The sequence below is a fragment of the Bos indicus genome, chromosome 9 (genome assembly GCF_029378745.1).
Source record: "Bos indicus isolate NIAB-ARS_2022 breed Sahiwal x Tharparkar chromosome 9, NIAB-ARS_B.indTharparkar_mat_pri_1.0, whole genome shotgun sequence".
Lineage (NCBI taxonomy): Eukaryota > Metazoa > Chordata > Mammalia > Artiodactyla > Bovidae > Bos > Bos indicus.
In genome coordinates, this window is record NC_091768.1 from 94,179,303 (window position 1) to 94,193,807 (window position 14,505).

The window sequence follows — 14,505 nt, forward strand, 5'->3', positions numbered from 1 at the left end:
TTAGTGCTTTATATATACCGTTTACCTCTCTGAACTCTCCGTGAGACACTGTGAGGTCATTATTTCTGTTGTGCCTGTGCTGCATACAGATGAGAAGTTGTGGCTGATGGCGCTCAGTCGTTTGCCCAAGTCCTCTGAGTCAGTGAGAGAGGAGCTGGGATTGGGGTCCAGCCAGGGTGTGGTCCCAGAGCCCAGCTTCCCCATAACTTCCTACCCCCAATACAATAAAAATATTCCAAACAAAACTAACATCTAACAAATGCATTTTAAAAGCCAGTCATTAGAAGGGGGGAATAAGATGCAGAGATTCAGAAGGAGGTGTCATTGCACTTTCCAAAGATCTTTAGGTTGCTGAAGAGTCCAATTTTATATCAAAACTTATGATTTACTGGGATAAAGAGGAATTCAGCAATGTGATGGTCTTGCGAGTCAGGCTGTTAAGGTGTCTCCCTTGTTCAAAGGGTTTAGAAGGCAAAGGAAATGTGAATTTTACCATTCTGCCTTTCAGAATCCTATCTCTTAATTTGTTTACACCTTCTTTGAGACGATTTAAGGTAGACTAAAGTGGTCATCAGAGAAAACTCTTTATTCTTCTTGGTGACCTGAGAACATGGTCCAAGCAACAGGATAATTACCTGTAAGTGTGAGGTACAGTAATACCATTGCCTGGCATACAAATGGCTCTGTCGGGAGGTTCAGTTCAGTTCAGTTCAATTCAGTCGCTCAGTAGTGTCTGACTCTTTGCAGCCCCATGAATCACAGCACGCCAGGCCTCCCTGTCCGTCACCACCTCCCAGAGTTCACCCAGACTCACATCCATCGAGTCAGTGATGCCATCCAGCCATCTCATCCTCTGTCGTCCCCTTCTCCTCCTGCCCCCAATCCCTCCCAGCATCAGAGTCTTTTCCAATGAGTCAACTCTTCGAATGAGGTGGCCAAAGTACTAGAGTTTCAGCTTCAGCATAATTCCCTCCAAAGAAATCCCAGGACTGATCTCCTTCAGAATGGACTGGTTGGATCTCCTTGCAGTCCAAGGGACTCTCAAGAGTCTTCTCCAACACCACAGTTCAAAAGCATCAATTCTTCGGCGCTCAGCCTTCTTCACAGTCCAACTCTCACATCCATACATGACCACAGGAAAAACCATAGCCTTGACTAGACAGACCTTTGTTGGCAAAGTAATGTCTCTGCTTTTAAATATGCTATCTAGGTTGGTCATAACTTTTCTTCCAAGGAGTAAGCATCTTTTTATTTCATGGCTGCAGTCACCATCTGCGGTGATTTTGGAGCCCAAAATAATAAAGTCTGCCACTGTTTCCCCATCTATTTTCCATGAAGTGATGGGACCAGATGCCATGATCTTCGTTTTCTGAATGTTGAGCTTAAAGCCAACTTTTCACTCTCCACTTTCACTTTCATCAAGAGGCTTTTGAGTTCCTCTTCACTTTCTTCATAAGGGTGGTGTCATCTGCATATCTGAGGTTACTGATATTTCTCCCAGCAATCTTGATTCCAGCTTGTGCTTCTTCCAGCCCAGCGTTTCTCATGATGTACTCTGCATATAAGTTAAATAAGCAGGGTGACAATATACAGCCTTGACGTACTCCTTTTCCTATTTGGAACCAGTCTGTTCCATGTCCAGTTCTAACTGTTGCTTCCTGACCTGCATATAGGTTTCTTAGAAAGCATGTCAGGTGGTCTGGTATTCCCGTCTTTTTCAGAATTTTCCATAGTTTATTGTGATCCACACAGTCAAAGGCTTTGGCATAGTCAATAAAGCAGAAATAGATGTTTTTCTGGAACTCTCTTGCTTTTTCCATGATCCAGCGGATGTTGGCAATTTGATCTCTGGTTCCTCTGCCTTTTCTAAAACCAGCTTGAACATCAGGAAGTTCATGGTTCACATATTGCTAAAGCCTGGCTTGGAGAATTTTGAGCATTACTTTACTAGCGTGTGAGATGAGTGCAATTGTGCGGTAGTTTGAGCATTCTTTGGCATTGCCTTTCTTTGGGATTGGAATGAAAACTGACCTTTTTCAGTCCTGTGGCCACTGCTGAGTTTTCCAAATTTGCTGGCATATTGAGTGCAGCACTTTGGTATATTGAGTGCAGCACTTTGACAGCATCATCTTTCAGGATTTGAAATAGCTCAACTGGAATTCCATCACCTCCACTAGCTTTGTTCGTCGTGATGCTTTCTAAGGCCCACTTGACTTCACATTCCAGGATGTCTGGCTCTAGGTGAGTGATCACACCATCGTGATTATCTTGGTCATGAAGATCTTTTTTGTACAGTTCTTCTATGTATTCTTGCCACCTCTTCTTAATATCTTCTGCTTCTGTTAGGTCCATATCCTTTATCCATGTCCTTTATCGAGCTCATCTTTGCATGAAATGTTCCCTTGGTATCTCTAATTTTCTTGAGATCTCTAGTCTTAGATAGTGTGGGTAAATGTGAAATGTGCTAGAATTCAAGACCTAACTCAGGCCCTTATCTATTGATAATCATCATCACCGTCACCATCATTAGTATTATTGATATTAGAAGTTTCTGTCTGAAACTCTGAGTAGGTTTATAAGCACCTCTTTTGGAAAAGTAGTTTTGAAGTAATACATTATACAATGGTTATATGTTCTTAGGAAGATGTGTTATATAAAATGCCCCTTAGTGCTAGCACTTGAGGTATTAAGTGACCAGCTGCCCCTGTACAAAGTTGAAAACAACCTTTCATCTCATTGAGTCTGTAAATCATAACTGAAAATGAGGAAACATTCATGTTTTTAAGTTTGCCTTTGAGGGGAGTGTTGCATGTACTGAATTTCATTGTTGTTGTTCAGCCGCTCAGTCGTGTCCGTCTCTGCGACCCCATGGACTGCAGCACACCAGGCTTCCCTGTCCTTCACTAGTACCCGGAGTTTGGTCAAACTCATGTCCATTGAGTTGATGATGCCATCCAACCATCTTATCCTCTGTCTCCCATTTCTCCCACCCTCAGTCTTTCCCAGCATCAGAGTCTTTTCCAGTGAGTCAGCTCTTCGCATCAGGTGGTCAAGGTACAACAATAGCCTTTACACAACATTTCCATCTGTAATCTACTCAGGCTGACTATGTTAAAAGATTTTTTTTGAATTCTCTACTTTTTTCTAAAACCCTCAGAAGTCTTAAAAATGATTCCTATGGAAATGTAAAAACTTTACCTTAAGTAGTGAGTCATTATGGTTATTTTCCTTAACCACTTTCCAGTACTATAATTTTGTTATAACTTCATTGTTAGAATTATTGTTGAAAACCTGTGTTCATAAACACAGTGCAGGCAGTCTTTATCTTACTCAGAGCTCATGAATGTTCGATGCGGCTAGGTCAGTGCCGACCGGGACCAGGAAACTGGGGAAGGGTGCAATTCCCGGCCTCCTCTTCACTTTGCAGCCATGTCCTTCTGCTGACGCTGCGGTCTGGCTCTGTATCCCCAGTGACTCAGTGGTTTAGGCTCTCTAACCCACTGCCTCTCCTCTATGGTTACTAGTGATAACAGCTCACACTTACAGAGATGCTGCAGCACTAATTCTTTTACGTATAACTTCCCATTTAATTCTCACAACAACTCTTGTTGGCAGATACTAGCATTTCCCCCATTTTATAGATAAGGGGAGTATGAAGCACAGAAAGGTTAAGTATGTTGCCCATGGTCAGTGTCAAAGTGGTCAAAGCCAAAGTCTGGAAGTAAGTGGTCCTCCTTCAGAGTTTGCAATTGTAGCGAATGCTGACAGTTCATTAAAACTCGACCTGGGAAGTTCTGTAGTAGATACGTATGATGCAGGACCATGGAGGAAGGGGCTGGGCAGCTCATTCTGGTGGTGTAAATGTCCGGGGAGGCCTTACCAGGTGGTGATGGAAGACTCTCCGAGGGAAGCAGGGCTTCCTCGAATGAACCGCGCGCAGAGGTCCCTGGAGCAGCCTCTCCCTCTGATCCACAGATGGTGCTGCTGCCTCTCTTGTCGCCTCCTCTGATCCCGGCTCCTGCTGCTGCTCTGGCCTGAATTCCACCACCAGGTTTACAGTCCACTCCTTTCTTCCATGCCTTCTCTTCTGTGTCAGATACATACTGCCACATTCAGAGTTTTGGTTAGCTTTCTATCAGTATTGTTTGTGAGGTTTATATTAACATTTTTAGTTCTAGGTCATTCAGTTTCGTTGCTGTATAGTACCCCATATTCTGAATAGATCTCTTGATTTTATATCACTGGAAAATTAGATTGTCTCTCTCTCTCCCTTTTTTTTTTAAACAATACAATACTGAAACAGTGCTACTATGCTTACATATGTCTCCATATGTGTGTGTGCCAGTGTATAAACCTAGGAGTGGACATCCTGGATCATAAGGTAAATGTATCTTCAGCTTTACAAAATGCTTATAAATTTTTGTCTAAAGTGGTTATTCTAAGTTACATTCCTCTACATGTGTCTGGAAGAGCATAGAGTGTGTATTTTTCTCTCTCCAATGTTTTATGGTCATGAAATCTCAATTGGAAGAAGAATTGATGCTTTTGAATTGTGGTGCTGGAGAAGACTTGAGAGTCCTGAACTGCAGTAAGATCAAGCCAGTCAATCCTAAAGGAAATCAGTCCTGAATATTCATTGAAAGGACTGATACTGAAGTTGAAGCTCTAATACTTTGGCCACCTGATGTGAAGAACTGACTCATTAGAAAAGACCCTGATGCTGGGAAAGATTGAAGGCAAGAGGAGAAGGGGACAACAGAGGATGAGATGGTTGGATGGCACCACCAACTCAATGGACATGAATTTGAGCAAATTTTGGGAGATAATGAAAGACAGGGAAGCCTGGCATGCTGCAGTCCATGGGGTCACAGAGAGTCAACACAACTTAGCAACTGAACAACAACAACTACCATTTAGTGCTGACAGAAGTACTACCTGATCACTCCTGTGGTATTCTTCCCCTAAATCCGTAACCCCAGCCTAACCAGGAGAAAACACTAGACACAAATTGAAGAACATTCTACAAAATACCTCAGGAGCGCTCTTCAAATGTGTTGTGGTTGTGGAAAACAGGGAAGGATTTGAGAAATTGTCACCGATCAGAGGAGACTAAGGAGACAAGGTGAATAAATGTGATATGTGTCCTGGAACAGGAGGAAGACTTTACTGTAAAGGCTGCAAATTTGAATGAAGTCTGTAGTTTCATTGATAGTATTACACCAATTTCAAGTTCATAGTTTTAATAAATGTGCCCTGGTTACCATGTAAAATGTCAGCGTTAAGGCAACCTGAGTGAAGGAACATCAGTACTGTCTTTGCTGCTTCCAGGTGAGGCTAAAGTCATTTCAAAACAAAAGGTTTTAAAAATTCAGTGAAGTATGTAGAATAAGTATGTATGTTCATATGCCTCATGTGACTGGGTAAAATGTCAAAAAATGAAGTTTTAGTATTAATTCTACAGCAGAACTTCCAGTTACTCCATGTAGACCTGGTACAGTTTGAGAGCTATGTTTTTTTCTGTTTTTGTTTTTCAAGTTGCTAATTTATTTGCAGTTCCTATGTCTTATTGAAGTATTTCATTGCTGTATACTGAAGAAATAGAGGTCTCTTGAGGGTTCATGCTTTTTTGTTTTTAACTTTTATTTTCAGAATTTCTATGTGCTAAGCACTGTACTTTTAAGATATACAATAGTTGTTTTTTACCTTGAGAGATGCAAAAGATGGTGTCGATTGCTTTTCTGCTGTAAAGATTTATGATATACTTTCAGTAATAAAACCTCATATCAGTAGACAAACTCTAAATCTTACATATTTACAGATCTTGTTAGTTTGTCAGTTTGCTTTTAAAGCACATGGGTCATTCATACTTACAGTTTCATACCTGGTGTTGATATTTGTAAAGCACCAAACCATAAGCCCACATACCCACATCCCTGTGCCTGCGTGGCATGAGCTCATTTTCCTCCTGTGTAACTAAGATGTCTTTTCATACTGTTCGTGGAGTTCTCATAAAGAAAGCTGAGTGCCAAAGAATTGATGCTTTTGAACTGTGGTGTTGGAGAAGACTCTTGAGAGTCCCTTGGACTGCAAGGAGATCAAATAAGTTAGTCCTAAAGGAAATCAGTTCTGAATATTCATTGGAACGACTGATGCTGAAGCCGAAGCTCTAATACTTTGGCCATCTTATGCAAAGAACTGTCTCCTTAGAAAAGACCTTGATGCTGGGAAAGATTGAAGGCAGGAGGAGAAGGGGATGACAGAGGATGAGATGGTGGGTGGCATCACCGAGTCAATGGATATGAGTTTGAGCAGGCTCCGGGAGTTGGTAATGGACAGGGAAGCCTGGTGTGCTGCAGTCCATGGTGTCGCAAAGAATCAGACATGACTAAGTGACTGAACTGAACTGAGACTAGATGTCTTCAGAATTTTGGTTTTGAAATAGAATATGCAGTTAAAGAATATAATCTGTTAAATTGTTACTCATAAGTAGTCTTAGACATTGTTGTGCCATTTTAACGGTAAAATCTGTATCCTTAAAATTGTTTTAGCCATTGATTCTTAAGTATAAATGAAAGGAGTAAGATGACTGTAGGCTCATGAAATTTTCCAATTAGAAACCACACTAATATTTAACCCAGGCTATAGTTATTTAAGCACTTTTGCTTTTGTTCACCTATATATTAAGTTTTATATAGTACTAAAATGTATAGATTTTTAAAAAATATTTTACAAATTTATTTTTGAATGGTACCTGCAATTTTAATCATGTTTAAAGCAATCTGTGTTCATAAACATTTGAAAACATGAGGGTTTTGGGTTTTGTTTTGTTTTGCTTTACAATGTTTAACATTTCTCATTTGGCACTACACTGTATTTTTTTTTTCCTTGTTTGATAATATTGGAACTCACCTTTTAGACCTCTGTTGGCTCCCTAATTCCTAAAATTGTAAGTCCATATTCCTTGGCCTGAGCCTGTGAAGTCATTCACAACTGTCCCTGGGTGGCCTCTTCAGCTGCATCCTCACTCATTCTGCTTTTCCAGCCTCCCCCTTCTCACATGGCATAGTCTCCCATAGAGTTTGCCTGCACCCATGGTTCTCTCTGCTCTCTACTTATCACTCCTCACCTGGACCCGTGACAGACAGCAGCCCCTGGCCTGATGTGAGCTGGCTGAAGACCTACCATTCTGTATTCCACAACACTTGTTAAGTCACCCATCCATCACAGAATTTCTGCTTTGTCGTAGAACTTAAACCTGCTTAGCTGTTTCTCTGTCTCCATTGATACTCCATGAAAGAAGGACGCTGAAGTGTTCAAGACCACCTGTGCAGGCCAATTTAATTGTAAAATGTCATCCACATGAAAAAATGGTCTACCTTTTCCCCTACTTCCTCCCACCTACCCATCCCACACCCCCGTATGCAAACCTTAGAGAGGGCCTGCCTGCCTGAGGCTGTTCCTAAGACAGTACAAATATCCCTCCTCAAATTATTTAGTATTCTCACTTTATTATATAGCTTTAGTATCACCAGTAGTCTTCCATTTGTATTAAGTATATTCTTTAAGATTTCATTGTTCTTAAATAACAAAGGGCCGGCAGTTATTCACATGTGAATCTTTTTTAGTGTTTTCAGCACTGTTTGGGGCTTTGACTTGAGGTCAGGAAGGGTCCTGGCTATTTCAGACAGTGAAAAAGTTAAAAAACATTTTGAATGGTAGGAACAATGGGCTAGAGCTAACAAGATGTTGTAGGCTCCTCATGAAAGAAAATGCACATAGTATCTCTGCTATAGAGAATTGTGGTTATAGTTGTTACCCCTAAAAATCATCAGATCATGATCTTGAGCATCAAATCATCAGGATCATCACCTGAGAGGGTAGTCCCAGGATTATAACCACGAAGGGCAATGCTATTTACAGATGAAAATTATTCCCAAATTCTATACAACTAAAAGATAAATATAAATTTTCTTACCAAGTTATTTTTAACTTCAAGACTGTACTGTGTTTGCACAATATGATAAACACTATTTGTTGAGTCTATTTGTCGTTATTCCTACTCTACATAATGTCTGCTATTAATAGCAGAAGAGCAGAGACTCTCCCTGGGCAGACTTCAAAAACTGAGAATAATTTAGGGTCCGCTTGAGGCCTGTGAAGTGGAAAAAATTCCCTTACATGATGCATATTTCATACTTATATTGTTTACCACTTCTAAATTTACAGTGGCAATTTGATATCAGGGGTTTTAGCCGAAGGAACTTTGTGGATGGCTTTTATTTAGGTGGAAAGTTTTTAAAAATCAAAGGAAATAAAATCATTATAAAATTTTTTGCTTATGATAGCATGCTTAATTCCAAATCCTGTTTCTGTAAAGTATCAGTTCAGCTAATTATCTTGTAAATATCCCTTTAAAATGAAAGTTACCGGTCAAGGAATCTTTGCTTAAGAGAGGATGCACATGAATCAGGTGAAAGTCGTTTCCCCAAAAAGTGGTTATTGGCTACCTCTCTTAAAATGAATTCTGACTCATTAATTTTCCTTGTGTTATCCCTGGCTTTGGATATGAGTTTGTCATCTGTTGATCTTGTGACGATTTTTAAATTAGGATCAAACATTTTTTTCCAATTGACATCATACATACTAAGGCTAAGAATTGTATATAGCATGGACCAGAGGAGCCTGGCAGGCTACAGTCCATGGGATTGTAAGAGTCGGACATGACTTAGCAAGTAAACCACCATCACATATAATGAAAAGATAAATATTTGTTATTTGGATATGTTTAAGTAGAAAGTAAGATACATATTTATATAACTTTGTAAGAAGATGCTTTGCAGGCCTAAAACTTAGTGCTTGGTAGGATTTTATTCCTGGATTCTTTCTGTGCCTTTCCATTTTTAATTCCTTTACACCGGAAGTCTGAGCTTTTAACTCATTTGCTGTCTAGACAAATGAAAGCAGCAGGGACTTTGGTGGATGTCTTGAAGTACACTGTTATGTAGGTTTGTGCTGAAAAGAAGCCTACAAATATCATGGAAGTTAAACAGTCACTGTGAGGTTGTTCTTTTTGTGTATATATGTCAGTCAAATTATTGGCTCAATTCTAATATCAACCTCAAGGTGTATTTGTATCACATGTCCAAAATGATAGTTCTGAAATAAGGTTGGAGGGTATGAAACGATTTTACAGTGTGTTTCCAAGGAGCTAAGCATCTAATGAGCCTGGGTGCTTGGCCTCCGGGATGGTAATTGGAAACAGAGGGCCAAGAATTCATTGCTAAATTTTAATGGCAATCTCAGTCATTTTCATTAGAGCATTTTTGGTAAATATTTAGAAATGTTTGCATGTGCTGGCTTACTTTGTATGGTGTTTGCAGCTGTATTTTACTGTAAAGCTTATAAATTCAGTGACACTCATCAGTGACCGGTCAAATCCTCCTCTCTTCAGCATTGTCCTTAAGAAAGTTAGGGCCTAGTTGGAGAGAGAGAAAGAAAAACTACATGCCAGGATTTCATACTCAATATTCTAAAAAGGAGAATAGACACTATTTCTGCTTTTGAAGATAACTGACTTTTTTAAAGACCATTGAGCTGGCATTTTCACCTGTGCTTCAAACCCATGGGAAGTCACAGTGAGAAATCATTAACTGTATCCTATTAAAACCCTTAAACAAGAGACCTGAACTTGTCTCATTGATTGAAATATCTTCTCTGTTTCTAATTCAGTGTTTATCCTCATACTCTCTTGGGGCTCTTCTGAGCAAGAGATGCCCAGTTCATGTGAGGCTTAGCAGTTTTCTACCAGTGGCTGATATAATACTGTCAACTAATTGTATTAAGAACCATAGCTGAGAGTATTTTTGAGTTGATCTGCTTTAAAAAAAAACACAAACCCACTTATTTAATTAAACAAGGGAGTAAAATTTTCTGACTTATTCCCAGTTCAAGACAGTAAGACATCACCAGTATTGACTGAATTTATCCTTTAGCAAGCTGACTTATTAGATAAACTGAATACCATCAAAACCAAAGAGGTCTCTAGATGTAGTGAAGTCATGATATATGAATGTAAAATATTCTTAGGAAGGATCATGTACAATTTGTATTTATATTTATACTTAATGTTGTATGCCTATTTTATATTTTGTAGAAATTTAAAAATTCCTCTTGTGCTCCTTCCTGGCACTTGTTCTATACATTCTGTCATCACTGCCCTGGCCCATCATGTTGAATCAGAACATATCTTTGCTCTATGTTAATTCATCAGTGTTTCTCTTGTCGGAGTCTGATAGGATTGTTACTGCTCTCAGGTGGCATTTCATTCTAAGCACAGTGAAATCTCTTGTACTTGTCACTTAGGTTAGAATGAAAATTTTACATGGGCTGAAGGTGGAAGGATGATGGTTACAGAGGGGCAAGTCTTTGTGGGGAACTATGATTTAAATTACATTTTAAAGTAAAACAAGCTTTTCCCCAAAAAAAGCATTGATTTTCTAAATATAAACTAACCATTGATAGTAGGGACTGTATTATTTGGGGTGTGCTGGAAGTATTCAGTATTCTGAGTGATGTCAGATATTGAAAACCCAACTTGATAGCAAGACTTTATCAAATCAGATTGTCATGGCAAAATACTGAATTTACTATGCATGAGCATATGAAGCCACTGCCTTACCCTTCACTCCCTCAGTAAAGAGGGAGGATGCAAGGAATGCTGTGGGGCAGAGGGACTCCAGCCCCTTAAAGGAGTCCTCCCTGCAATTACCTTGTCTGCCAGTTCCCAGCAAGACAAATGGAAGCACTGTAGCTTGAAGGTGCCTCGCTTAGAATGAGATGCAGGAAGGTCTCTCTGTTCTTTACAGGCATCATAGATCTGATGGTACTTAGAAAAGAAGAATAGAGTTGGTGCCCTGCTGACTAAATTGTCCTCTAGAGGGGTATTCGTTACAGAGCTTCTTTGTTAACTAGGCTGAATGTTTAAACCACTGTTGAACTTCTTTTATTAACGTGTTTTAAGATAGCTATACATATGGATACCCTAAGTATCTGCAGGGCGGGAATATTTCCTGTAATTTACATATAAAAGTTACGTGTGTGTATAACAGTAATACAGAAATTATACCTTTTTATTACTCTTCTGTTACACTGAGGTGTAGTCAGCACTGAAATTCTGATGACTTGTGAACACTAAGAAAGCCACCGTTTTTATATTTTTCTCTTGATATTTCTTTGATCAGCTTGTTGAATAACAGAAATGTTTTTCATGCCTTTGCAGCTTGAATGAAGCTCTCTTAACACCCATCCGTGTCACTTTTTCAACCATAACAGAATTTTAAGGGAGAACAGGGAAGGAATTTATAGGTAGTGCAGAGAATTTTTAAATTTTCCAAGTAACAGTTTGTTTTTTATGAAAAAAGATTTGCATAAAATTATTTAATTTCAAATAATGATTTTTTTTAAAAAATTGAATCTGTGTCATCTTTTCTGTTGAATTCCATATTGTAGTATATTAGAAAATAATGATTTTATATCTAGTTACCTACCAGTTTTTTGTTTTTTTTTTTCTTTAAAGAAATCATGAAAGGCGTATTTCCTCCCAACTGATTCTTACGTGATGGACCCTTATTTATGAATAATGCACATTTGTTAGGTAATAGGTGTCTGTACACAGAGCCCACCACCCATTCTTAAGTAGGGGCTCCCTGAGTTAGTCTGATACCGCTAAAGAGGAGAATTCTATCTGGCGCCCAGTCAGTGTTTTCCAGACAGGTATGAATGTGGAGTCATTCCCTGTTCCTGGTGAAGCCTGTGTGCGCATAGGTCACCATGCATTTCGGCTGAGACCTGTCTGTCCTCCTCCTGTTTCCCCATGGAAGAGGCAAAGACATGAGAGGCCAGACTAGATACAGCAGGTCAGCACTGTTTTCTATAAGGGCCAGAAAGTAAATATTATAGGCTTTGAGGGCCATAGTCTCAATGCAGGTCTCCATTGTGGCCCCAAAGCAGCCATAGACAGCACTTCAGAGAAATTGCTGTGACTATAAGATGTCCTAGTAAGATGTTACAGGACCCTGAAATTTGAATTTCAAATATTTTTCATGTATCACAAAGTATTACTCTTCTGATTTTTTTTTTTCAGTCATTTAAAAATGTGTGGCTTATGTGTGGAGCCACAATAGGTAGGATTTAGTTTTAGTCCTCACATAGCTTGCCATGCCCTGCTTTGTGGAGCCCACAGGTGTGCCCCTTTGCACTTTTGTGAACTCCCTGGTGACTCAGACGGTAAAGCGTCTGTCTACAATGCAGGAGACCCAGGTTCGATCCCTGGGTTGGGAAGATCTCCTGGAGAAGGAAATGGCAGTCCACTCCAGGACTATTGCCTGGAAAATCCCATGAACAGAGGAGCCTGGTAGGCTACAATCCATGGGGTCGCAAAGAGTCAGACACTACTGAGCGACTTCACTTTCACTTTATATCAGGTTAGGAAGGGAATACGTTGGGGATAGGTACTTAAAGAATTATTCAGGACCCAGCTATCTTCTACACCTGGAGAGAGGCCAGCATTCACCCTGCAGCAAGAGGAATGGGTGGAATCCTGTCCTGTGGTCCCTGTCAGCCTGCACCTCACTCCTCTGCATGTGTGTACTTAAGTTTTATTTGGAGGAAGTCAGATAATTGTGTTAATTGCTAAAGTGTAAATACTTCACAATTGCCAGGAGAAATATCAATAACCTCAGATATGTACATGACACCACCCTTATGGCAGAAAGTGAAGAACTAAAGAGCCTCTTGTTGAAAGTAAAAGGGGAGAGTGAAAAAGTTGGCAAAAAGCTCAACATTCAGAAAACAAAGATGATGCCATCTGGTCCCATAACTTCATGGGAAATAGATGGAGAAACAGTGCAAACAGTGACAGACTTTATTTTGGGGGGCTCCAAAATCACTGCAGATGGTGACTGCAGCCATGAAATAAAAAGACGCTTACTCCTTGGAAGAAAAGCTATGACCAACCTAGACAGCATATTAAAAAGCAGAGACATTACTTTGTCAACAAAGGTCCATCTAGTCAAGGCTATGGTTTTTCCAGTAGCCTTAGAAAAGACCCTGTTGCTGGGAAAGATTGAGGGCAGGAAGAGAAGGCGATGACAGAGGATGAGATGGCTGGATGGCATCACCGACTCAACGGACATGAGTTTGGGTAAACTCCGGGAGTTGGTGATCGACAGGGAGGCCTGGCGTGCTGTAGTCCAAAGGGTCGCAAAGAGTTGGACACGACTGAGCGACTGAACTGAACTGAACTAAATACTTTCTACATTGTACGTAGTATTTTTCTTGCATAATATTCTTCCTCTGTTTCTACCTGGCTTCACAAAAAGTTCTGAAAGTCTGAACTGAACTGTTGTTGAACCCAGTCATCAAGTTGAATACAATGTTTTATCTGCTGAATATATGCAAAACCATCCATCTCATGTGCCTTAAGTAGAGATATTTATATTAATATATTTTTTTCTCTGAATTCTGAAAACATGATTCTGTTTGTCCCATTTTATTTTGGAGCTCTGATGATACTTTTTCTAGGGGTTATATTTTCAATCACTTGCTACTGTTAGGTTTCTCACTCATACGCTCAATTATATGACATTGAAGATTACTGTGTTTTACTTAGATGTTATTCTTCTTAGTATAAGAAATTTTTGCTTTTCTATAATCATCTTTTTGTGAGGTTCTCATCTCATCAGCTATTCTTTAGTATGTTTTTAATCATTGGCAATTTGGCTGTTAAAAAGAGAAAAGTTAATTGTATGATATATGGTTAATAGATAAACTTTCTAGGAGTCTTGGATCCTCATCCTGAGTTTATGTTGTGACATTTTGGGGTACCCTGAAGAGCTCTAACCAGCTCTGCTTTAGTGGCCCCCTTTGCACTGCCTGGTCTACATTCATTCTTCAGGTCCTAAGCATCTTCCTCCATCAGTTTCCAGAGCCCTAGTTTTAGCAGTCCCAGTGGTAAGCAGTGAGGTAAAATTAAACGATAAAATTGTGTGAGTGGAAGATGTCAATTAGGGTTGAATCTGCTTTACAGACAATACCATGACCTAGTATTTCTGATCCCATTCTGCAGTATTTAGTTCTAAGTTATCAAGACAAATATCTTTTATCCTGCTTCTCAGCCTTTAGGGCTCATTCAGCACCTAGTTCCAGGTCTCATCTCGGTTTGCAGAGTCAGTGATGTGGGAGCCTCGCCACTGCCACGGGCCTGCACTGTACAGAGCTCCTGTTGGTGGGAACCCCATTTGGGACCTCTATGCCCCGCCGTGAGGTTCTGTCTCCTCTCACTCTGATGAGGGCTCAGAGGACAGTTTTCTCATTTCTCTTCTCTCCTGTCATGATCTTTGGCAGGCGCTGTCTGTCCTCAGTGTTGTAACTGGTAACAGTAACCTTGACTCTCTGACATTTGTTTTCTATGTCTGTCAAATGGGAGTTTTAATATCTGCCTTAGAG

General features: G+C 39.9%; 1 protein-coding gene across 9 annotated transcripts in view; it reads left to right on the forward strand.

Moving 5' to 3' along the window:
• The window catches only part of ARID1B (AT-rich interaction domain 1B), a 440,026-nt gene that overhangs the window by 295,374 nt on the left and 130,147 nt on the right, over nucleotides 1-14,505 (forward strand). The gene's annotated exons all lie outside the window — the stretch shown is intronic.